Genomic DNA, 24308 nt, shown 5'->3' on the forward strand with positions numbered 1-24308 from the left:
TTCAGGTGCAGGATCAAGGCCTGGGAGTGCTGCAACCTTTTACTTGCAGGATCATATCTTAGCATAATAGAATAAGCTTTTAAAAGAGCTGAACTCTAGATTCTCTGTGCAGATTTAGAGTAGTGTACTTCAGTTTGCTACTACTTGATGCCCAGCTATAGCTGATGATGTGGCCCAGGTTTATTTTGTCCTGGTGAATTGATTACCAGTTTATTCTGTATTCTAGAGTTAGGGAACATGAGGGGTGGTGGTGAGAAGTAAATATGGAAGTACACGTGGAAACTGCAGCTACAGCAAAGTATTTTATTTCTTACAATTAATCAAATGGGATAAAAATGGAAGGTTTAAAAATACTTTAAAATACTGTCTTGACATGTAAATTGTATTTTGAATCAGCTCGTTATGCACTTTTAATTGTGCCTTCCGTTAATTGTTCCATCCTCTTTATAATGTAATCAAGGAACAGTTTTGGATCTGGTCCTATTTAACATCTTTAATAATCTAGAAGAGGAACATGTTAATGAAAATCACAGATAATGCTAAACTGAAGATGTTATAAACATCAGCATGGAGAGAGGAGTTATATAATGGGTCTTACAGAGGTTAGAAATCTGGGCAGGAATTTAAAGCCATAAAGTTGGAAGAGACCTGAAATGACAGTGGACCACAGATAAAATGTCATTTGCAATATGATGTGGCAGTGAAAAAGATCAGTGCAATTTTGGGTTGCATATGCTGAAGTGTCATGTCGTGGAGCAGGGAGATGTGATTGTCCCTCTTCAGGGACTTTGCTGAGTCCACATCTGAAATACCATGTTAAGTTCTGGGTACCTCAAAAGCGGTAAGCTTTAGGCAAACTGTAGAAAGTGCAGAAAACAGCAACAAAATTAATGAATGGACATGAGTAAGAGGTAGGAAAGATTGACTTAAAAGCATTAAATATGTACAGCTTGGTTATGGGGAAAATATTTGAGAAGAAAAAGGAATTATTAACATGGTACTAGGAGTTGAAACTAGGAGTCGGAGAAATTAAGAAATGGAAAATATAAAATGAATACTAGGGAAAAGATCCTGACCATGAGATTTATTAAGTTACTGAATAATATCCCAAGGCCCGTGCTGGCAGGTCCTTGGGAAATGTAAAGCCCAACTTGTTGGAATACTAGAAAACATATTGTAGGAAACAATCTTGCTTTGACAGCGGATGGTGCTAGATACTCTAAAAGGTGGTTTCCATTTCTAAGTTCTATGACTATATACTGTAACTATTAAAAAGAGTTGGAAATGTGTTTCCTGGTGTGACTAACAAGTCTTTTTTTATATCCTTAAGTTGCAATTCTATGTCTTAGCCTTCCCATATTTACACATCTCAACATTACATGTAAACTAACTTCCTTTTCAATTATTGGTGTATAGAGAGCTTGAGATGGAATAATAGTTTTTCTGACAATTTGAAAACTGAATATTCTTGGTTTGTTTTAAAACAGTGTATTGATCCAAGGTGCTATGTTAACTTATTAAAATACATGTTTATGCAGCTGAAATGATTTAATGTATTAAAATACATATCACATTTACAATCTTGAATCACAAAATATTTATACATGCTACCTGTTTAGACTAAAAGTTTTATTTGTTAAATGTGTTTTGCATAAAAAGTGCTTCAAATACTAATTGTTCTGATAAATTTAACTCAGCTTGCACTCTGTTCCATATAAAACACCCAGGCAGCTTCTAAGCACATATTTCTCAATGAGCAGGCAGAAGGATCTCATGGAATTTGAATTAATTAATAAGATCAGGTTGTGTTCAATGGTAAAATTTAGTATCCTTTTAATGGTGTTTGATCTTACTTAAGACTATGACTATTGATCTATTTGAAATTAATTGAATATTCCAAGGGCCTGATCCTGCAACTCTTACTCAAATGAGTTTGTCCTTTGATTACAAGTTGAAGGGCTAATCTCCAGCACAGTATTATTCATCCAGGGGAGGAGCGGGGTTATATGTATGTGGGTAGAACATATTGTCATACAAGATGCAAATTGATATTCTTTTATACATGCAAAATGACTTAATACAACACCATTTATTACCATTCAAATTTTTGGCTTGCACAAAGCAGCAATGTACTAGTCCTAAATAAGTAATACATGAACAAGAAAAAACGTAAAGGTGATTTACAGTTGCAGTTGAATCTTGTTAAACTGCACATCAATAAACTGCAGCCTCAAGCTGAAAATAACTCTTCGGGTCTGTGTTACTGAAGGCCAGACCAGTGAGATTTTGGTGTGGACTAAGGCAGATGAGGACAAGCTCCCTGTGAAAATTACATTGAACTTTTTTTCTCTCTTTTTTTTTTTTAAATCTTTCACTGAATTTTTGACTCAAGTCTAATTAATATATTTTAAATTGATGTCTTCTGTTAGCAAGTAAGAACTGTGAGTGAAATCCTTGCCCCACGGAAGTCAAAGATTGAAAGCCCCATTGACTTCAGTCAGGCCAGTATTTCAGTCTGTGTGTTTTACTTAAACATTAGCATAGCATCATAATTATAACATAATGAAATAGTGAACTAACTTATTCCATGCTATATACAATTGGCATTAAAAACAAGCGTGAATTTTTTATGGTGCATTCTGTTTCCAACCTGAATTTGGCACATTTGTCCATCTTTGTAATCTTCACTGCAGTAGTCAAAAATGTTTTAACTTACTGAGAACCTTTTTATTGTGATAGTTTAGGAATATATCCCAGCTTTGACATTTTCATATTGTATCTAATAAACTGTTCATGTGAATGTCAGATCTTGCATCATGCTATTCTGGTGTCTTATTGAAGGTGCTAATATTCGGTGTGATCCTGTATTGTTTATTTGTGAGAAGGCCTTTATTCATATGAGTAATCCCATTGGTTTCAGGACTTGGCCCTTAATGCCTAAAGGCCTCATCCTGAGATCAGAGCAGAACCCACAGAAAAGGGCATGGGACTGAGAGATGGTATCAGCCCTAACTGCCCAAGATGGCGAATGTTGGCCATTGTGAAGAACAGTTAACACCGTTCATTTCTTCAGCTCTTGCTCTATGCAGCCTCTTAGAACATGGCTGTGTTGGCTACGCTGAGTCTAAAACACAATACCTATCCTCTCCATGGAGAGCTGTGGAGACCAGTTTGGGAGGTCTCCAGACACAAAGGGGAAGCAGAATCGCCTTGCATGGCTTCTGTGCTCCATTGTACCCTGCCTAAGGTTTCATGAGCATGAATTTCTCTCAGGAGCCGGTTCTGTAAGAGCAATAATGTGCCAACTCTTCTGTATCATGCTACTGTGTATAATACAGTTCAATATTAATAGCCTTAGAGAACTTGTGCAACATGCTTCTGCTAATTCCCATTAAATAACATTAATCACACATGACCAGTTACTTAGTTCTCTTTGTGTTAATTAATAAGCTGCAATGCTCATTTCACAGGAGAACATGTGGAAGGCTTTTCTGTGACCAAAGGGAACACACTTCTTTCTATCTAGAACATAAATATGTAAATGTTAAATCTAGGAATTGCCATTGCTCTGCCTGTGATGCTTAGATTCTTCATAGTAGTTGACCTAAGTCATGAGTGACACTTTTTGATTTTATTGTGAACTGATGAAATCTACCAGCTAAACGGGGGTGTGCATAAGCCAGTTCTGGTGAACAGAGCTCTAGCTCAACTGTTAGGGGAAAAAAGAGGAACTAATGTTAAGAGCTGATAAATGCGGGTTTTTAACTAGAAATACTTGGAATAAGTGTGCTGGATTGAACAAGAGGGCTTTGTCAAAGTGAGAATTTCAGATGGACAAATTGACTGCAGTTAATCCTGGAGAATTAGTAAAGGTATGTTTCAGAAAGGCAATGTTGTAAGCCTTTTATACATTCACATTTGTTTTATAATTTATATTTTAAAATGTGCTTACAGATATATTATTTATTATGAAACAGTTTACAGGTCAAGTCCACACTACATACCCACTTTTTTGTATGGATACAGCACTGTGACCTCTTAAAATGTGTTCAACTATTTTTATTATAATTAAAATTAAATTTAAGGAAGTAAATAATTGACATTTCTGCAAAGTGGTTGATAGTGTGGTTCTTCTTCGAGTGATTGCTCATATGCATTCCAGTTAGGTGTGCGCGCGCCGCGTGCACGTTCGTCGGAAGACTTTTTTTTTACCCTAGCAACACTCGGTGGGGCGGCTGGGCGCTCCCTGGAGTGGCGCCGCTATAGCACCATATATATGTCCCAGCCGACCTGGCCGCCCTTCAGTTCCTTCTTACCGCCCATGTCGGTCGTTGGAACAGTGGAGTGCAGCTTAGCTGACCTCCACCTTCCCTAGCTACTCTTAGTTCTCGCTGTTATCGTGTACATAGTTATTGTTCTTATAGATAGATAAACTCAGTTATAAGTTCTTACTTTAATAGTATAGTTAGTTTAGTATTACTTAGTGGGGTTAGGGGAGTAGCCCCTTCCCCACACCCAGTGCCGGAGCTCATGCCCGGCTCCCCAGGTTTCAAACCGTGCTTGGCCTGTCACAGGCCAATGCCAACAGGAGACCCACACGAATCCTGTTTAAAGTGCCTCGGGGAATCGCACTTAACAGCTAAGTGCCCTATTTGCAAAGCTTTCAAGCCGCGCACTAAAAAGGAGCTGGATATCAGACTAAAGCAGCTCCTCATGGAGATGGCCTTGACACCGCCACCTTCTGCACCGAGTGCCGGTCAGTTGGTGAACAGAAGCACCACTAAGGCACCGGATCGCACCGGTACGCCTAAGGACTCTCAGCACCGGCCAACACCGGCACCGAAGCCAACTCCGCGTCGCTCCCTCTCCCCGAGGTCAAAGAAGGCCAAGACTCCTGCTGCCTTGGCACCAACTACGCCGCAGCCAGAGAGCGCACCCAGTGCGGACCGCCCGGCGCTGATACCCGCTGCGGCACCGACTAAATCAGTGCCGTTGATTCCAGTCCCACAAAGGCCATTGAGTCCGGCGCCTCATAGCTCCCTGGCGCGTGCCGCGGTAGAGCTCACTATGCCATCCACGCCTGAGGCGTATTCAGCGGCAAGAGACTTAATCGCCTTGACAGACTCGGCACTGCCTCTATCCCCGGCACCGCCAGTGCGGGTAATCCAATCTCGGGGCAAGCCGACCCTGCCCAGACCTCCGTCTGTCCGGCTCAGCGGACCGGCACCGCTCAAGATCGCGGTCCCGTAGATGTTCCAGGTCGAGACAACGCTCCCGCTCTCGACGCCGCTCGCAGTCCTGGCACCGTTCCCCTACATGGCACCGGTCGGACTCGTGGCACCGGTCAGACTCCTGCTCTCCGCCTCGCTATTCGCGGCACCGCTCTAGCTCTGGGTGTCGATCCAGACACTGTACCTCTCGGAGCCGTTCACACCACAGAGACTCGAGATCTCGGTCGACCTCCTGGCACCAGTCTGGTCGCAGGTCCCAATCTCGATCCCGGTACCGCTACGCATACCGGCACTGGTCCCTGTTAAAGAAGGGAGCGAGGTCCATCGGAACCTCAGCCCAAGGTTTCTCTTCTCCTCCATGGCCATCCAGGCAGTCGTCTGTGTCCTCCCACGCGGACAGTTTCTACGACCAGGAGCGAGATACGGAGGTGCCTACCGGGGTCTTTCAGGAGGTCCGGTCTCAGGACCCGGGACCTCACCAGTGGTCCTTTTGGACATGCTGGGCGTACCATCAGGCCCAGGTGTCCCATTGTCCCAGACCCGCTCCGCTTCCTCAGAGCATCAAGCCCCAGAGGCCACCATTAGCCGTCCCCCTCCAGCTGAGACAGAGGAGCTGATATCCCATCCATCAGGTTCCCCGGTACCGCTGGAGCAGGAACCAACCCAGGAGCAGGAGGCCATCCAGGACCCCCTCGTTCCCAATCTATCGTCCTCTTCCTCCCCAGACGAGGTGGTGGCAGGGACCTCATCATCAGGACCCCCGCCAATAGACCTCAGAGCCCATCAGGACCTACTTAGGAAAGGGGCGCTCAGTATCAATCTTCCCATAGAGGAAGTCCTGGAGGTCGAGGACCCAGTTGTCAGCATCCTGTCAGCAGATACCCCCACTAGGGTGGCTCTGGCTTTCATCAAAACCATCCAGGCCACTGCTGACACCTTATGGCAGTCCCCAGCCTCCATTCCTTCTAAAGCAAAGGGAGTTGAGAGAAAATACATGGTGCCCTCTAGTGGGTATGAGTATCTATATGTTCGCTCTCCTCCCTCCTCATTAGTTGTCCAATCGGTCAACGAGAGGGAACGCCACAGCCAACAGGTGCCAGCCCCCAAATCAAAGGAGGCTAGACGGATGGACCTAGTGGGCCGCAAGGTGTATTCGGCAGGTGCCATGCAGCTCAGGGTAGCCAACCAGCAGGCCCTCCTGAGCCGTTACAGCTACAACACCTGGGCGGAGGTGGGTAGATTCACAGATCTTCTACCACCGGACTCTTGCCAGGAATTTGCCACATTCCTTGAAGGGAAGAAGGTGGCTAGAACCTCCCTCCAGGCTTCTCTCGATGTGGCCGACTCGGCAGCCAGAACTCTGGCCTCAGGTATCACCATGAGGCGTATCTCATGGCTACAGGTCTCCAACCTGCCACCCGAGCTCCAGTACACCATCCAGGACTTACCCTTTGATGGCAAGGGTCTGTTCTCTGAAAAGACTGACCCCAGGTTGCAGAGTTTAAAGGACAACAGGGTCATCATGCGCTCGTTGGGCATGCATACACCTGTGACCCAATGCAGACCCTTCCGGCCCCAACCTCACCGGCCTTACTCTGTGCCCCGGCACAGACAAGACTTCAACAGAAGGTGCAGGAGAGGTGGCCGTAGGCGCCAGTCCGGACCCCAAGGGGGTCAGAACAACGGCCCCACAAAAGCACCTCTGGGTCCTAAGTCTACCTTTTGAAGGTATGCACAAGGACAGCGTACCAGTTTTAGGACAGGATCTTTCTCCTCCCTTCTCCAACCGCCTCTCCTACTTCCTCCCGGTGTGGTCCCAATTGACCTCAGACATCTGGGTCCTACGGACGGTGAAACAAGGATACCGCCTCCAATTTGGTTCATCCCCGCCTTTCCACCCCCCAACCCAGTCCCTCTTCAGGGACCCCTCTCACGAGCAAGTCCTCTTACAAGAGGTGCAGTCTCTCCTCGCTGCAGGAGCAATAGAGGAGGTACCACCAGACAAGAGGGGAAAAGGGTTTTACTCCCGCTACTTTCTGATCCCCAAGTCCAAGGGAGGCCTCAGGCCCATCCTAGACCTGCGAGGCCTCAACAAGTTTATGGTCAAGTTGAAGTTCTGCATGGTCTCCCTGGGGACTATTTTCCCATCCTTGGATCCTGGAGACTGGTATGCCGCCCTCGATATGAAGGATGCGTACTTCCATATAGCCATCTTCCCTCCACACAGGAGGTATCTTCGCTTTGTATCCAGTCACCGGCACTTCCAATTCACGGTCCTCCCCTTCAGCCTCTCTACGGCCCCGAGGGTGTTTACGAAGTGCATGGCCGTTGTCGCCGCCCACCTCCACCGGCGGCAAATCCATGTATTCCCATATCTGGACGACTGGCTCGTCAAGGGAACCTCCCAGACTCAGGTCAGTCAGCACGTGAACATAATCATAATCTCTCAGTTGGGGCTGCTTCTCAATTCCGAAAAGTCCACACTGGTTCCCACACAGAGGCTGGACTTCATAGGGGCACCCCTGGACTCCACTCGAGGCAGAGCCTACCTACCTCAGCCACGCTTCCAGTCACTGACGGCAATCATTCGAGGTCTGCAGAACTCCCTGGTCACCTCAGCTCGCATGTGCCTCGGCCTACTAGGCCACATGGCTGCCCGCACTTATGTGACCAAATATGCTAGGCTCCACCACCAGCCCCTTCAAACGTCTACTGTCCGGGCAGGGACCCAATAGACACTCTGGTGACCGTCCCTCTGAGTACCCTACGCTCCCTCGACTGGTGGCTGACTCCCTCCCTGGTGTGTGCAGGGCTACCGTTTCATCCACCACAGCCCTCGCTGTCCCTAACGACAGATGCGTTGTCTCTCGGTTGGGGGGCTCACCTCGGTCATCTTCGCACCCAGGGCCTTTGGACATCACAGGAGCTGTCGCTCCACATAAACGTCCAGGAGCTGAGAGCAGTCCACCTCGCATGCCAGATGTTTCAGCAACGCCTTCATGGCTGTTGTGTCTCAGTGTTTATGGACAACACAATAGCCATGTATTATAGCAACAAACAGGAAGGGACTCGCTCTTCTCCCCTGTGTCAAGAGGCCATTCAACTCTGGGACTTCTGTATAGTCCATTTGATAGACCTGGTAGCATCCTTTCTCCCAGGGACTCGGAACACTCTAGGGGATCAGCTGAGCAGATCCTTCCGCTGTTATGAATGGTCGTTAAGACCGGATGTTATTCATTCGGTCTTCCAGAGGTGGGGCTTTCCTCTCGCATGAACAGGAAATGCCAAGCGTTCTGCTCTTTCCACGGTCCTTCGCCGGGATCGATCACAGACGCATTCCTCCTGCCATGGGAGCACCATCTGCTCTACGCCTTTCCACCGTTCCCTCTGGTTCACAAGGTCCTAATAAAACTCCGCAGGGACAGAGCACATCTGATCCTGATCGCACCAGCGTGGCCCAGACAACACTGGTACACCACACTGCTCAACCTGTCCCTGGACAGCCCGATTACCCTACCTCTCCTTCCAGACCTCATAACGCAGGACCGCAGCAGTCTTCGCCACCCAGACCTGCAGGCCCTTCACCTCACGGCGTGGCTCCTGCATGGCTAAACAGATCGGAGTTACGCTGTTCCGCTCCGGTACAGCATGTTCTCCTAAGCAGCAGAAAGCCTTCCACTCGGTCTATGTACCTGGCCAAGTGGAAATGTTTCTCCTGCTGGTGTGCAACGCAGAATGTTGCTCCTTCTGAGGTCTCTATCCCCGCTGTTTTAGACTACCTCTGGTCTCTTAAGCAACAGGGCCTGGCGATATCTTCTCTGAGGGTGCACTTGGCGGCTATCTCTACATTCCATCCTGGAGAAAGTGGCCACTCTGTGTTTTCCCGCCCCTTATTTTCTAGATTTCTTAAGGGCCTGGAGCACCTCTACCCCCCAGTACGCCGCCCTGCCCCCACCTGGGACCTCAACTTAGTCCTAAACAGACTTATGCATCCACCCTTTGAGCCATTGGCGACTTGCTCGCTCCTATACCTGTCGTGGAAGACAGTCTTCCTGGTGGCCATTACGTCGGCCAGAAGGGTCTCCAAACTCCGGGCGCTTACGGTGGGCCCACCATGTACTGTCTTCCACAAGGACAAGGTACAGTTGTGACCTCATCTGGCGTTCCTCCCTAAGGTGGTGTCGGCTTTCCATACCAACCAGGACATCTTCCTCCCGGTCTTCTTTCCGAAGCCCCACTCTTCTCGACGGGAGCAACAGTTACACTCCTTAGATGTCCGTAGGGCGCTCGCTTTTTATATCAAGCGGACAAAGCCCTTCAGGAAATCTCCCCAGCTGTTCGTGGCAGTAGCTGAACAGAAGAAAGGTCTACCCATCTCCTTCCAGAGGATCTCCTCCTGGGTAACGGCGTGCATACGCACGTGCTATGACCTGGCTCATGTCCCCTCAGGCCATCTCACAGCACATTCTACCAGAGCTCAGGCTTTGTCAGCCGCCTTCCTGGCCCAAGTGCCTATCCAGGAGATATGTCGCGCAGCGACCTGGTCATCGGTCCACACCTTTGCTTCGCACTATGCTCTGGTCCAACAGTCTAGAGAGGATGCAGCCTTTGGCTCTGCAGTTCTGCACGCTGCGATGTCTCACTCCGACCTCTCCGCCTAGGTAAGGCTTGGGAATCACCTAACTGGAATGCATATGAGCAATCACTCGAAGAAGAAAAGACGGTTACTCACCTTTGTAACTGTTGTTCTTCGAAATGTGTTGCTCATATGCATTCCAAACCCACCCTCCTTCCCCACTGTCGGAGTAGCCGGCAAGAAAGAACTGAAGGGTGGCTGGGTCGGCTGGGATATATATACGGTGCCATAGCGGCGCCATTCCAGGGGGCGCCCAGCCGACCCACCGAGTGTTGCAAGGGAAAAATAAAGTCTTCCAACGAACATGCACGTGGCGCGTGCGCACCTAACTGGAATGGATATGAACAACACATCTCGAAGAACAACAGTTACAAAGGCGAGTAACCATCTTTTTCTTTCATAACTTTATTGTGGTATTGTTAGTGTGTGCTTAGCTACAATGCCCTGAAAGCAGCAAGTTAAAATTTTGCAAGGAGATCTCTCTCAAACATACTTGCAAGATCCGGGGAGCCTTAGTAGTGAACTGCATGCAGGTGCAGTGGTGTAAGGGCCTGACATTGCAAGGTGCTGATAACCTCCTGAGAGATCTTGAGGGCCTTAAGCTCCAGTTGGATTCAATGGGAGTGGAAGATGTCTAGCACCTCTGAGGGTGATCAACATTTTTTATTATCAGATTCCAAAAGCCTGATCCTGTGAACTCTGGGACTATACAGATAGTTCCACTGGCTCCTTAAAAGCTTGATCCTGGGTGGTACTAATTACCTCTTATAAGGTGCTGAGAGCCCTCAATTAAACGTGGCACTGGGTATAATCGTAAGAGGTGCTTAGCACATGTAACTCCAAATGACATCCACAAAGTCAGTGGCAATTTTGAATGCTCACCACTTGTCAGGATTAGACCCTAGACTGGTAGCTTTTGGGAACACTCAAAATGTACATTAGTCCATTTGTCATGTTATGTCAACCAAAATATGTGGTCTGGCTTATTCACAATCGTCTTGCTTCTTCATTCATTCATTGTTCATATTTTTTCTTTCCAGTTGTTTGCTTTGTACAAATGTAAGCACAGTCCAACTTGTCAAATCATTTCATGTAGAAAATGTATTTAAAGATCCATCAAAATGTAAATGTAATGCAGTTGCTCATTTATTTATTAAAATTTACCTCCCTTCACATTCTCAAATGGTGTATCATATTAATAATGTATACAGATGGACTTATGAAGTGAATCATATAAAATATTGCTCTTTTAATAGAATAAAATAGTTCATAGTGTTTATATGCAAAGATTTGTGGAGATAAAGCTGCAAGTGTTTCTTTTAGATTTTATTTAACGTGCTAATATTGTAGCTATTAAACAGAAACTATACAAACAATTAAAAGCCCTGTATTATAAAGTGTTGTCCATAGTAATTTGGATGTCTATTTGTGATTTTGCAGCATATAGATGACCTAACAAGAGGTCAGTTCATGCAATTGTACATTTCAGAGGGTTACAGGAGGTTGATATGCAAATACAAATATTATGTTTCCATAACTAGGATTACTGCACAAGTTCACCTTGAGATCTTAACTAAAATATATTATAGCACAGAATCTGGCACCACCCGCTCTTCACATTTCACTCCCCAAAATATATATTATTTAAAGTAGATATTGGTCCTAAATCATTGAGATCTAAAGAGAAAAACCCAGCTACTCAATATTGGTTTATTTTCTCTTGAGGAGCAGGTAAAACTTCTCAGAACTGACACAATTATACAATATCTTCCTTCATCGCCTGTATGTAGGCAAAATATTATGACAATGATCTTGAAATAGGGCCCAGTCTTGTGAGGTGTTGAGCACTGTTTGTAAGGGGCTGAGCATTCTCAGTGTCTAGTGACTTCACATGAGAGTTGACAGTATTCAGCACTTTGAAGGAATGGATCCTCTGCCTCCCAAACACCAACCTTTCCAGCCATAAACATTTAATGGAACCAACACTACATTGTCATGAAAATTCTCTTCTCTTTCATTTAAAATTGACAGCTGCAAATTTAATTAGAGGAAGTTTTAAATGTACTGAGACTAGCTACATACAGCAGCTGATTCCTTAGCTGAACCGATACCACTGACCTTGCAGCTTTGAGGATGGAACATGTAACTAAAGATTTCACACTGACTTCACTGGAATCAGACGATAATTTGTTTTGATTCACAGATCTAGAAGTTGTAAACCAAGAGTCTTGGTTTGATACAAAATTTTGATACCCAGATAATCAAGTATATAATGGGATTAATTCAGCAAGATGATCAGGTGGCCTTTCTTTCTACTGAAAGATACTGGACAGAATTATTTTACTTTTGAGCTGAGGGGAGAGCAGGAACAATCCAATTCCTATAAAAGTTAATTGAAGACCATCCACTGATTTTAATGGGAGTTAGCTGGGACATAGAAATTCAAGCCAGCCTGTTTTGTGTGTTCCTTACACAGTGGGCCCCAAAAGGTAGAATCTTGATTATAATGCCACTCTCACACAATTTGAATCCTAATCACTGATGTCATAGAAACTCTACGTCTGTATTTTTTATTTTTAACAATGACACATCCCATTAAAAATAGGAAGGGTAGATCAAACCTCACAGCTGCTTTGATGTTCCCAACTTGGAATGCTGCTGTCAGGGAACATCTTTGATTTTCACATGTCGGCTCTTGGTGACCTTTGCTCATGCCGTGCTAAGGGAATGGCATTTTACCTTCCTTTAAGGGGTTATTCCAGTTTCAATAGAACAACGTACAAATGACAAGCAAGAACAGGTTCAGATGGGCATACAATTTAACACTCCAAACACCTTGTCTTCTATATTCTCAAGAGATTACATGGTGTATAATCAAATGTATGTGCCTCTTTATTTATTACATGTGATGTCATTATATAGTAGAATAGCCCTTCAAATGGTGGAGGAAACAGACTGAGCATTTAAGCATGCAAAATACAAATGAAATCATAAGGTGTTCCTCAGAAGCCCATTAAGATTTGCATCAAACTCATTCACAAAAGAGCCATGAGAGTGGGACTCAGAACACACACTATTCATCTGCAATGAGAGACACTCAGCAAGCTGAAAACAAATACAGTAACCTCACTTGGCCTCTATTTGGAATTTAGCCACTTTTCATGTGCTAAAAAGCCTAAATATTTCTTTGCAGTTGGTTTAACATGAGTATTTTTTTCTGGCAGCATTTGCCCTTGTTGTGTAGGACACAGAAGATAAATCATCTTACACTTAGGCTATGTCTACACTACAGCCTGGGTCGGCAGAACATATGTGTGAATATTCTACCCTCCTGAGCAACGCAAGTTACAGCGATGTAAGCGCTCATGTGCACAGCGCTATATCGGCGGGAGAGCTTCTGCTGACATAGCTTATGCTGCTCATGGAGGTGGGTTTTTTTATGCTGGTGGGAGAGAAGTCTGCTGTTGGTATAGAGCATCTTCATCAGATTTGCTTCAGCAGCACAGCTGTATCAGTACGCTGTACATATAGACATGGCCAGATTCCGGGTAAGGATAGAAACAAAGAGATTGCCAGAGCAAGCTAGGACCATCATACTCCAGATTCTAGAACTTCCTGTTGTTTGAGCTTTTCCAGGCTTTTGAAAGACCTTCTAATCTCTCCTGTCAATGCTTGCTTAATCAACATTAATCCATAACATTGCACAGATAATAATTAAGTATGAGCTAATTCAAAATGTTCTGACCTGACTCTCAGAACATGCATGGGTTCCAATGTAATCAAAACATTTTATAAAATTGTGAATTACTGTAAAACATTTGTGCATGTCAGTTTTGCTCAGAAAAAAATACCCCTTTCTTACCAGCGTAGACAAATATACATGTCTTTGGCCTTCCTTCAAGCAGATTAACACTTCGGGCTTGTTTCTCAACAGCTATTCTTCCCAAATAGAATGTAATTGGGGACATGACTGAATAACAAAAAATCACCAAGCAGGTCATGCAAAGGTATATGTGAGCTGATACATTTCTACCATAATTACCATAATTCTGCAAATCCTCAGTGACTTCAGGCTGGTGGCAGGGAGATTTGTTATAGCCTTTTTCCTGCTGGATGTGATGTGGGAGGATCATGGCTTATGGAATAGTTTACAGTTGCTAGTTAAGTACTTATTCTGGTTTTATATTTAGTAAGTGAAATCCTGGCCTTGTTGAAGTTAACGGGGCTATGAGTTTACACGAGAGCTGTCAAACAATTAAAAAAATAATCACAATTAATCGTGAGATTTAAAAAATAGTTGTGATTTAATGACAGTTTTAATCACACTATTAAAAAATAACAGAATACCAATTTATTATAAATATTTTGGGATGCTTTTCTACATTTTCAAATATATTGATTTCAGTTACAATACAGAATACAAGGAGTATAGTGCTCACTCTATATAATTATTTTTTTACACATATTTGCACTGTAGACAAGAAAAATTGTATTTTTCAACTCACCTCATATGAGTGCTATAGTGCAATCTTTTTATCATAAAGGTGCAATTTACAAATGTAGATTTTTTTAACATAACTGCACTCTAAAACAAACAATGTAAAACTTTAAAGCCTACAAGTCAAAGCATCAAGGGGCATACAAATGTTTAGCATATCTGGCACATAAATACTTTGTAACACTGCCTACAGCAGTGCCATCTGTACTCACTTTCAGGTGACATTGTAAATAAGAAGCAGGCAGCATTATCTTCCGTAAATGTAAACACGCTTGTTTGTCTTAGTGATTGGCTGAACAAGAGGTAGGACTAAGTGGACTTATATGAGGCGAACAGAAAAATACAATTTCTTTTGTTTATCTTTTTTACAATGCAAACATTTGTAATAAAAATAATACTATAAAGTGAGCAATGTAGAAAAACACCCAAAATATTTATAATACATTTTAATTAGTATTCTATTATTGTTTAACAGCGCAATTAAAACTGTGATTAATCAAGCCTATTTTTTAAATCTAGTTCATTTGTTTTCATTAATCACATGCATTAACTATGATTAATTGACAGCCCACATTGTTTACACACATTGCTTCTATTTCCATGCACTGAGAGGTGATGCCATTGAAGAAGATATCCATCTGCAACAGGCATTCTCAAACTTCATTGCACTGCGACCTCCTTCTGACAACAAAAATTACTACATGACACCAGGAGAGGAGACCGAAGTCTGAGCTCTGCTGCCCGGGATGAGGGGGACCAAAGCCCAGAGCCAAGGGCTTCAGCCCCAGGCAGGAGGCATGTAACCTGAGCACGAGCATGTAAGCCCTTGGGCATTAGCTTCATCCCCAGGCAGTGGGGCTCAGGCTTTGGCCCTGGGCCCCAGCATGTCTAAGACAACCTTGGTGACCCCATTTAAATGGGCTCTCAAACTACAGTTTGAGAAATGCTGATCTAGAAGTCTTGCCAGAAGGCGCTCTTTAATGATAATCTCATCTCAGAATTCAGAGTGTTAGTCTGTATCAGCAAAAAGAATGAGGAGTACTTGTGGCACCTTAGAGACTAATACATTTATTTCAGCATAAACTTTAAATTTGTTAGTCTCTAAGGTGCCACAAGTACTCCTTATTCTTTCATCTCAGAATGTGTTTCACCTGTCACTGCTACTTCACACCAGGCAAAGTTTCCAGAGGGTTCTGTCTCTTAACAAGATGACCTTGGTGAAATGTCTTGAAGTACTTATGGCAAGGTACTGTTAACAATTATAAATGGAGCCCTTTGGAAGCCAGCACCCTGGTCACTTAGACCACCCAGAGTACAGCAAGTAGTTAAAGTAGGAAGGACTTATATGATTTGGAAGGGATCCCATGCACCTGCAGGAAGTTTGATGAGGTACTTAGGTCGCCAGCTGGATAGTGCTAAGAAGAAAGCAAGCAGAAGAACACGTTGAGCCTGGGTGTCGGAAAGAGGATTCACATAATTGTTGCTATGTTGTGTTGACCCTGGAGCATAAATAACAATAAATACACTGGGTGGAGGTATCCTGTTGGGTTGTGCATGCTGCTTAGTTCACAAAGAGGGGTTACCAGTCAGGTTTTACAGCAGTTGAAGGGGGAGCCCATTCACGATGCTGCATATAAAATGTACACAGAATATGAAGAGTGAGTAGGTAACATTTGCTCAAAAAAATGCAAAGATTCTCATTAATGTTTTCATAATCTTCAAGTAAGACTAAGCCACAAGAATAAAGCAAATCAGATGTGAAAAATTTGAGTGTTTTCTGATGCACTTAAATAAATAGATCATCAGGGTTGGAAGGGACTTCAGGAGGTCACCTAGTCCAAACCCCTGCTCAAAGCATGATCAATCCCCAACTAAATCCCCCCCCTCAAGGACTGAGCTCACAACTCAGGGTTTAACAGGCCAATGTGCAAACCACTGAGCTATTACTCCCCACCCCCTATGTACAATATAATACAATACAAAACAGTTATAGAGTAAGAAATGTCCTGATACTGGATTTTCAGAAAGGCACACGCTTAAATAGCTGGAGTCCCAGAACTTCAAGGGGGAAAAAAAGGCATAATCTTTAACTCTTTTGCAGGTGGCAAGAAAGAGTATTCAGATTCCTGGTCTGCCTTTTTCAGATATAGTGCCCAGAGCAGGTGGTGGTGTCAGGAGACAGTAACCTGAGCCAAGAATTGGAGCCAGAATCAGGAAATGAGCCAAGAGTTGGAATTGGAGCCAGAGTCAGAAGTTGAATCAAGTGTTGGAGCCAGAGATCAAGGGCAGGGATCAGGAACAAGACAGGACCAGGTCAAAAAAGCAGGGCTCCCGAGTCAGGCAAAAACGCAGAGTCTATTGAGGAAGCCAGACAGGAAGCCAGTTGCATAGACAACTTTCTTTGCCTACTTCTGGCTTAACTAGTGCAGTTGCATCAATTGGCTAGGCACTCCTGAGCAAGAATTCCAGTAGCCAGTCAGCTCATGAGTTACTAAAAGCCCCTGGATGGGTGGCTGCCTATGCACCTATGTTCAAGACCGATGGATCCTCACAGCCTGTCAGCTTTGTGGAGTCATAAGCAGTGGAGACATGGAAGGGTTGCCTCTGACTGCTCTTATGTTTTACTGATTCTGTGGCTGATGGCTCAAGTTTTGAGCAAAACAAATAATGGAAAATAGTTGCCTATCATGAGAAATGTATTGTTGGGTCATGGGCAACCTAATGCAGAAAAAAATAAAATTGATTTATTAGGTGTTATCTTTTTAAGCTGATAAAGCTGAGAATTTTTTAGAATAAAAAACCTGCATTTTCCCAGTAGTAGCAAGTGGAAAATAAACTTAACTTTTATTTTTTTTATTCATGAGGGCATTATTTAAAACACTAACCAGTGAAGGAAATCAAAATCATTAGAAGGTAATGTTGGATAATAAATTTTTTTTCTCTTTTTTGGTGAAGATTTTTGCTCATACACAGTTACTTATAGGATAATTAGTCTGTTATCTTCAGAGTATATAATTCCTGAATGGTTGCTTTTGTCACATGTGATGCTAGAAATTCCCTTAGTTAGTGTCATGTTTTTATTCCATTTTCTTGGTCGTCAGCTATGATTCTTAGCTGCGGATGTTTGCTAGGATGATGTGCTGATTGCAGCTTCCATCTGAGCTAAGGAGACATATTACTCTTCAGAAATGTATTCCATATTTGGGCATGTTTCTCTGTTTAATCTTGCTTCTTTCTGATCTCTGCAGCCTTTTAATGGAATGTTGAACAAGCAAAAATATACTTATAAATTATTACTTTTTTTTCTTTACAGTATTGATGTTCTCTTACAATGCCTGAGCTAGTCAATATCATGTAAGTCTGAGGTGACTCAGCGACTTTCCTATCGTTCGTTCAGTATCCTTTCCATTATAGGGCCAGATTGTGGCCTATCTAACTCTCCTAAGCATGGGAGTTATGGCACACCCCCTTACTCCTCTCACCAACTACTCTCATTATAAGAAGTCTCAAGAGGTGGAACTCATCCTCCATCAAGCTTCTACTTTTCTTCCTGTGCAGGTGAGTGGGAGTGGCTTAAGCCCTACCTCCATGGACCCCACCCCTAACTTACCAGTGTGTGCAACTGCATCACTGTGCAGCATGAGTAGAACTGACTAAGATTCCTAATCTCCCCTAGAGCAGTACAGAAAGGATCTGCTGATGGTGTGTTATATGTTGTCCCTTTCTCAGGACTTGTGCCAAAGCCATAGTTCAGCCCTTGCTATCCAGGATACATGTTATATTGAAGTAGGGTGACCAGATGACCCAATTTTATAGGGACAGTCCCAATTTTGGTTTTTTTTTCTTATATATTACCCCTCACCCCGTCCCAATTTTTCATACTTGCTATCTGGTCATCCTATATTGAAGATGTGGTGTCATTTTATATTTCTACTGTTTTTCACTACTGACTGCACCACATGCTTGTAACTGCATAGTGTGTCTGTGTCCTATTTTTGTACAAGTTACCAGTGAACATGATCTTCTGTACAGTTTGTTTCTGAGTCTTCAGTGGCAGCTTGATAGATCTGTATTCCTTAGATTGCTGGGTGTGCATTTTGGGGAGTATGAACACTTAAAGTAGTATGAATCCATCTGTTCAGGATTTTTGGTGCACTCTGCAAATAGTTTTGGCAGCTAATTTGCTCTTCTCTCCTTTCCTTATGATGTTAGTATTTAAATCGTAGTCTGCATGTTCTAACTTTCTTTCCTGCCATGGAATCTTGTGCGTGAAACAAACTCCTGAAGGGAAAAAACAAAACAGGCACAAAGACTAATGAGCAAGCTTAAAAAACACAATGAACCTATTTCTGGTGAAGTCTTTTATAAGAATTGTGAGAGAAATGTTAGTCTTATGATTTTGAGAACTGACCAAAGATCCTGCTCCAGTGTTCTCCAAACGTGACTGTTTCTGTCAGGAAAACTATAATGAAATATGTGGTTCCTCCTGAACTGAAATATTTTGGTGTGTTGAACTGACCCCAAATGTTCTGTTTTGAGTCAGTTCAACATTAAATTTGTAATTCTATTGGGCTGCATTGCCTCATGGGAACTGTTGTTCAGATCCCACAATTAGGAGATGCTGTTTAATATTGAACAGACTCAAAATGAAATGGTTCACTGCTCCTGGATGTAAAAGTTCTCAATTTTTTTTTATTCCATGAAAAATTTGATATTTTAATGTTTTGTCCAAATTCAGAATGAAAATAAGTGTTTAAATATAAGAATTTCCTGTGGGATGGAAATTCTGTTTTTTGATCAGCTGTGCTTAGAAGTGATACTAAAGGGAAACTGTCAGGCTGGTTAGTTCACAAGTGCTATCTGGTGTCCACAGAATACTCCTGTGATTGGTATGGAGCTGCTGGGTAATAACATGAATACTGTATGTTATTGAGATGTTTGCAGTATTACTAGATTGGCTTAGTTTAAAAGGTTGTAAGGAAAAAATGACTAAAGGTAAGCCACTTCTCAGCAAGCCTTTGATGGTTAAGGGGTAATGCCCAAATGGTTAACTTTTAAAACTTTACCTCCTCCCAGATAACCTATGAAAATAGTTTTGTCTAGAAGGGCCAAAACCCAGGAATGCAGAAGAACAAAGGAACTCTGGAGACAGTATAACTTTAGGTAAGATAGTCATGAGTGTAAAACTGCACATACCTGAACTCAGACCAGCTGGGTAAATATGCTTGATGTATTGGGTACTGTAGTCCAGGGCCTGGTCCAAAAGTGGCTGAATTATAGAATTTCACCCCAGAAGTGGTAAAGGCATGAGGTCTGACATCTGAGGGATGCACTTAGAGAGACCAGGAGGGGGACAGAGATGCAGCTAGCCCTGTAATCATGACAGAAAGAAAAAACAAAACACCAAAGACAAGATTATGAAGCTCTTTCTCACATTAACTACCACTTTACGCAGAATAGTTAATGGGACTATTGAAATAAGTTGCTACATAGGGAAAATAAGAGTGTCACTTTCTGGTCCAAAATTACTCGAGTAGCTCAGTGTCCTTTATGTGGGATTGTTACCTGATTAGTCTACAAGCTTCGTGAGACAGATAGCATCTTCCTTTATTTCTGCACAGTGCTAGACATTCTATTAGTGCTTAAGAGCTAACTGATTCTACAGGCCAGATCTTCAACTTATGTAAATAAATATAGCTCCATTGATTTACACAGAATTAGGATTTGACTCCATTATTTGCAGCACCAAACCCACTGGGAATTAATACTCAGTTTTGCTTTAAAAGTCCTGAATGTTTTTATTATTGCCAACTCATTGCACGCAGTCTCAAAATGGCTTGTTTACAAATAGGATTTCCAGGCCAAAAAAAAAAAAAAAAAAAGAGCTAAACAAAGCTTTTCTCAGTTGTCCCATGCAGCCACATTGTAATTATTTCTTAAGGCTCTCCTGAAAAGGAAGATTTGTAATGGAAGATGATGTTTGGTGTGTGCATTGCTCTGCGGGCATTTACCATCAAAATGAGACCAGTATTTCATTTCCTGTGGTTTGAGAGTGAAAATACTGTAGACAGCATCTTGATTGCTGCTGAGTATGAAGCACTCCTAGTTGTCTCTCTCAGTGTACACCTGTTACAGGTCTTACATTTTTCTATATTTATTAGAAACTCTATTTAACCTCTTCTCCCATTTTGGGATCTCTAGGATTTGCTGTAGGTGCCACAGATTTGACCCTAAACATTCCTTGGCCTGCAATGCAATCTATAACCCATGTACCGTAAAGTGCTGTGGGTGCCTTCCATCATTACTACTTAGGCTCCTGATAGCTTTGAGTACTGAGGTCCCAGGGAAATCTAGAGGTACATACTGGACAAAGGTAACCAGTGGGAAAATAAATGTGGCCCTGTCACAAGCCGCTTGGCTATATCTAGTGTGGTAACTGACAGCTACTATGTTACTACCACAACCTACGGCTATCCCCTTCCAGACATGCCTAGTTCAGAAATTCTAGGAACAAATTTGTCAGTCAGGCTGTTCCCATCCTTACAAGTAGGTTTGTTGTGGAACTTCAGAGTACTGAAAAACATGGGGAATCAGCGAGGCAACAGGAGACGTGAGCTCGGGCCTGTGATCAGGGACGAACAACAAACACAGTTATGGAGCCTCAGCTCCTGGTCTCTGGCTCAAGCCTGTATTCAGGCTAATCAGCAAACTGTCAATTAGCCCAGACCTGGCCTACACTCAGGCGGAGCAATTAAACATTTAGGCTCCTCCATGCTCAGGTCTGTAAATGGTCCTGGCCAGTCCTGTGCTCCCTTGGGGTTTGGAGGAGAAAGGATGGGGAGGGAAAGAGGCCAAGGACAAGAGCAGGGTGGAGGTAAGAGGTGGAAGTGAAGGAGAGAAGAGGCCGTGGGGGAGCATGAGGATGTGGGGGGCACGGGTGGATAGGGACATAATGGGAGTGCAGCAGTGTATGAAGGTGAATGGGGTGCTGGGCTGTGGCGAGTGAGGGACATGGGGGTGGCAGCTCTGGAAGGTGGAGAGGATGGGTGAAAGAGCTCTGTAAGGGGTACAGGGCTGGGATGGGTAGGTATGGGGGAGGGATGCAGTGAGGAGGATGGGAGTGTGCGGGGGTTGGGACGGGGAGGGATGCAGTGAGTAGGATGGGAGTGCGGGGAGGTTGAGGCGGGAAGGGATGCAGTGAGGGGGATGGGAGTGTGCGGGGTTTGGGGCGGGAAGGGATCCAGTGAGGGGGATGGGAGTGTGCGGGGGTCACGACAGGGAGGGATGCAGTTAGCAGGATGGGGGTGTGGGGGGGTTGGGACAGGGAGGGATGCAATGATGGGGGAATGGGGTTGTGGGACAGGAAGCGATGCAGTGACAGGGGAATGGGGGGCAGGGGGTTGGGATGGGGAGGGATGCAGTGAGGGGGTGGGAGTGTGAGGGGGTTGGGACGAGGAGGGATGCAGTGAGCGGGATGAGGGTGTGGGGGCGTGGGACGAGGAGGGATGCAATGATGGGGGAATGAGAGTGTGGGACAGGAAGGGATGCAGTGACAGGGGAATGGGGGATGCAGGGGGTTGAGATAGGGTGGGATGCAGTGAGGGGGGTGGGGATGCAGCCCCATTTCCAGCACTTGGAGATGATGATACGCATACCCCAAACTCCTGAGTACTGGCGATGGGGCAACAGACAGACACTGTTTGTCGCAGGGCACACGCCGCAGCTGGAGCCCAGCCACACGAGAAGCGAGGGGAGAAGAGGGTCAGCAGCAGTGGGAGAGGTGCATGACACACGACCTCTCAACAGCCGTGTGCTGAGCGTGAATTGCGCTAGTTCATCCCCTGCTCTGGCCCAGCTAACGGGAGCTGTGCTTGCAGGCAGGGCCGCCTCCAGGCCACAACGCGCCAAGTGCATGCTTGGGGCGGCATGCTGTGGGGGGCACTCTGCCGGTTGCCGGGAGGTCCACCGGAGCCGCGGGACTGGCGAGCGGCAGAGTGCCCCCTGCGGCCTGCCGCCGTGCTTGGGGCGGCGAAATGGCTAGAGCCGGCCCTGCCTGCAGGCCAGGGGTGGGACAGCACGTGGACCCTGCTGCCCTGGCTGCCCTTAAGGCTAGCAGCTGGATATGCCAACTGCTTCCTGACCTGGGAGCTGCACAGCACAGTGGCTGGTGCTGCCAACTGGACAGTCAATGGCCTAGTCAGCGGTGCTGACTGGAGCCACCAGGATCCCTTTTCTACCGGGTGTTCCAGTCCAAAACTGGACACCTGGTCACCCTAATTAGTGCCATGTGGATAAGCAGCATGAGGTATTATCCAGAGGAACTGGACAGCTTTGGCAATGTTTCCATGAGTTCTGAGATGCAGGCTCCAGGCAGGCAGCACAGCTCCCAGGACATCATGTAAGGATGGCAGCTGGATACCTCTCTCCCCTGGAGAAGGAAATCCCTAACCACCACACTCTGTCACCTCCCTTTGGGTTGCTATGAGTCTCCCAGGCTACTACGACAACAAATTATATCCTAAGTATAAATGTTTATTTCTTATCTTTGAGTGAATCCAAGAAGGTGGAATCTTATGGTTCCTACATTTTTGGACACTTTAAAACTGATACACTTTGGGCTTGGTCATTATGTCATATATGTTAAACGGTCAATTTTAACCGGTTGAGGAGCTGGCCCTTTATGTGTGTATAAAATATATGCCATGTGAATGTATTTTCATAATAGTTGCAAAGAACTAAATTAAAAAATGTCTTTGGATCTTGAACACAGGAAGAGGTTTATGGATTTTTACTTTAACATGCTGTATTGATATTTCAGGAGAAACAGAATTAAGGTTTTGCTGAAGCTTTTATTTTTCCTCCATTTGATATTTGGTAACCCCTTCCTACAGGGCATGCATAATGTTACACTCTGTACTCAAGAAACTTAATACCATGTACAGAATATAGACACTAAAATTAAGTGGTGGTAGAACACAGCCATATACCACAGCAATATACTACAATATATAGCTAAAGCAAACATTCTTTTTTGCCTTAAGAGAGAAAGCGCAAAGTCAATTATAGTTGTTGGCATAAATAGCAATTAGAATTTTTTTAAAAGTGCATTAATTGTACATTATCAATGCCATGATACTAGAACAGAGAATTAATTTAAGTTGAAGGAAGATGTGATCCACAGTCAAGATATAAGCAGTGAATTGAAGAGTGGTTAAATGGCTGCCTTAGGCAGATCTGAATGTATAATAAGAAATATCTAACAGGGAAACATAGCATGGAATTGAATGTCAGAGTCTGGCACCATAAGTGGGGTCAATTAATATTTAGTAAAAAAAAAATGCCTCTAAAGAAAACATAAAATGAAATGGAACAGGTTAGTCTTGGTGGAGTGAATGGGTTCAAAGCCTAGAGGAATTAATCCTAATTATGAAGTATTCCTTTTTGGAATATAATAGATTGATATTTATGTGGAATCTATCAGCATACTACAGATGTAGATCCAAGATACAGACCTTCACCAATTTATTATGCTTCATGTCTGCTTATATCTCCTGCCAAGTCCTTTCTGGGAAACTGTAAGAAGAAAATTATGTGCTGGCCTAGGAATTAACTTGACTGCATTCCCCTCACTGCTACTGTACTCCTCTCTGCAGGGGATCATTTTACATTTTCTTAATTGCAGAGACAGCTTGTAGTGCTGGCAGTGATCTGTACTAAGAAATAGATTTTAATGAAGTGCAGTTCTTTTACTGTACTGGAACTTAAGCAATCATGAAACTGAATCATAGCACCCAGTCAAGCTGACAGCTGTGTCACCACAGAGGAAAAGGTTTATTCAGAGCTCTTTTACATTTACAGCAGGCTTATGCTTTGAAAATGTGTTTTGCCATGGTGCTTTATATATAATTGCACTGATATATTTTTGAGACTAGTGGAACCTTGC

At 44.1% G+C, this 24308-nt stretch overlaps 1 protein-coding gene across 1 annotated transcript in view; it reads left to right on the forward strand.

The window, feature by feature from the left end:
- LOC127044584 (tRNA (cytosine(38)-C(5))-methyltransferase-like) overlaps nt 1-24308 on the forward strand; it is a 513024-nt gene that overhangs the window by 137968 nt on the left and 350748 nt on the right. The gene's annotated exons all lie outside the window — the stretch shown is intronic.

This window comes from Gopherus flavomarginatus, chromosome 2, assembly GCF_025201925.1.
Source record: "Gopherus flavomarginatus isolate rGopFla2 chromosome 2, rGopFla2.mat.asm, whole genome shotgun sequence".
Classification (NCBI taxonomy): domain Eukaryota; kingdom Metazoa; phylum Chordata; order Testudines; family Testudinidae; genus Gopherus; species Gopherus flavomarginatus.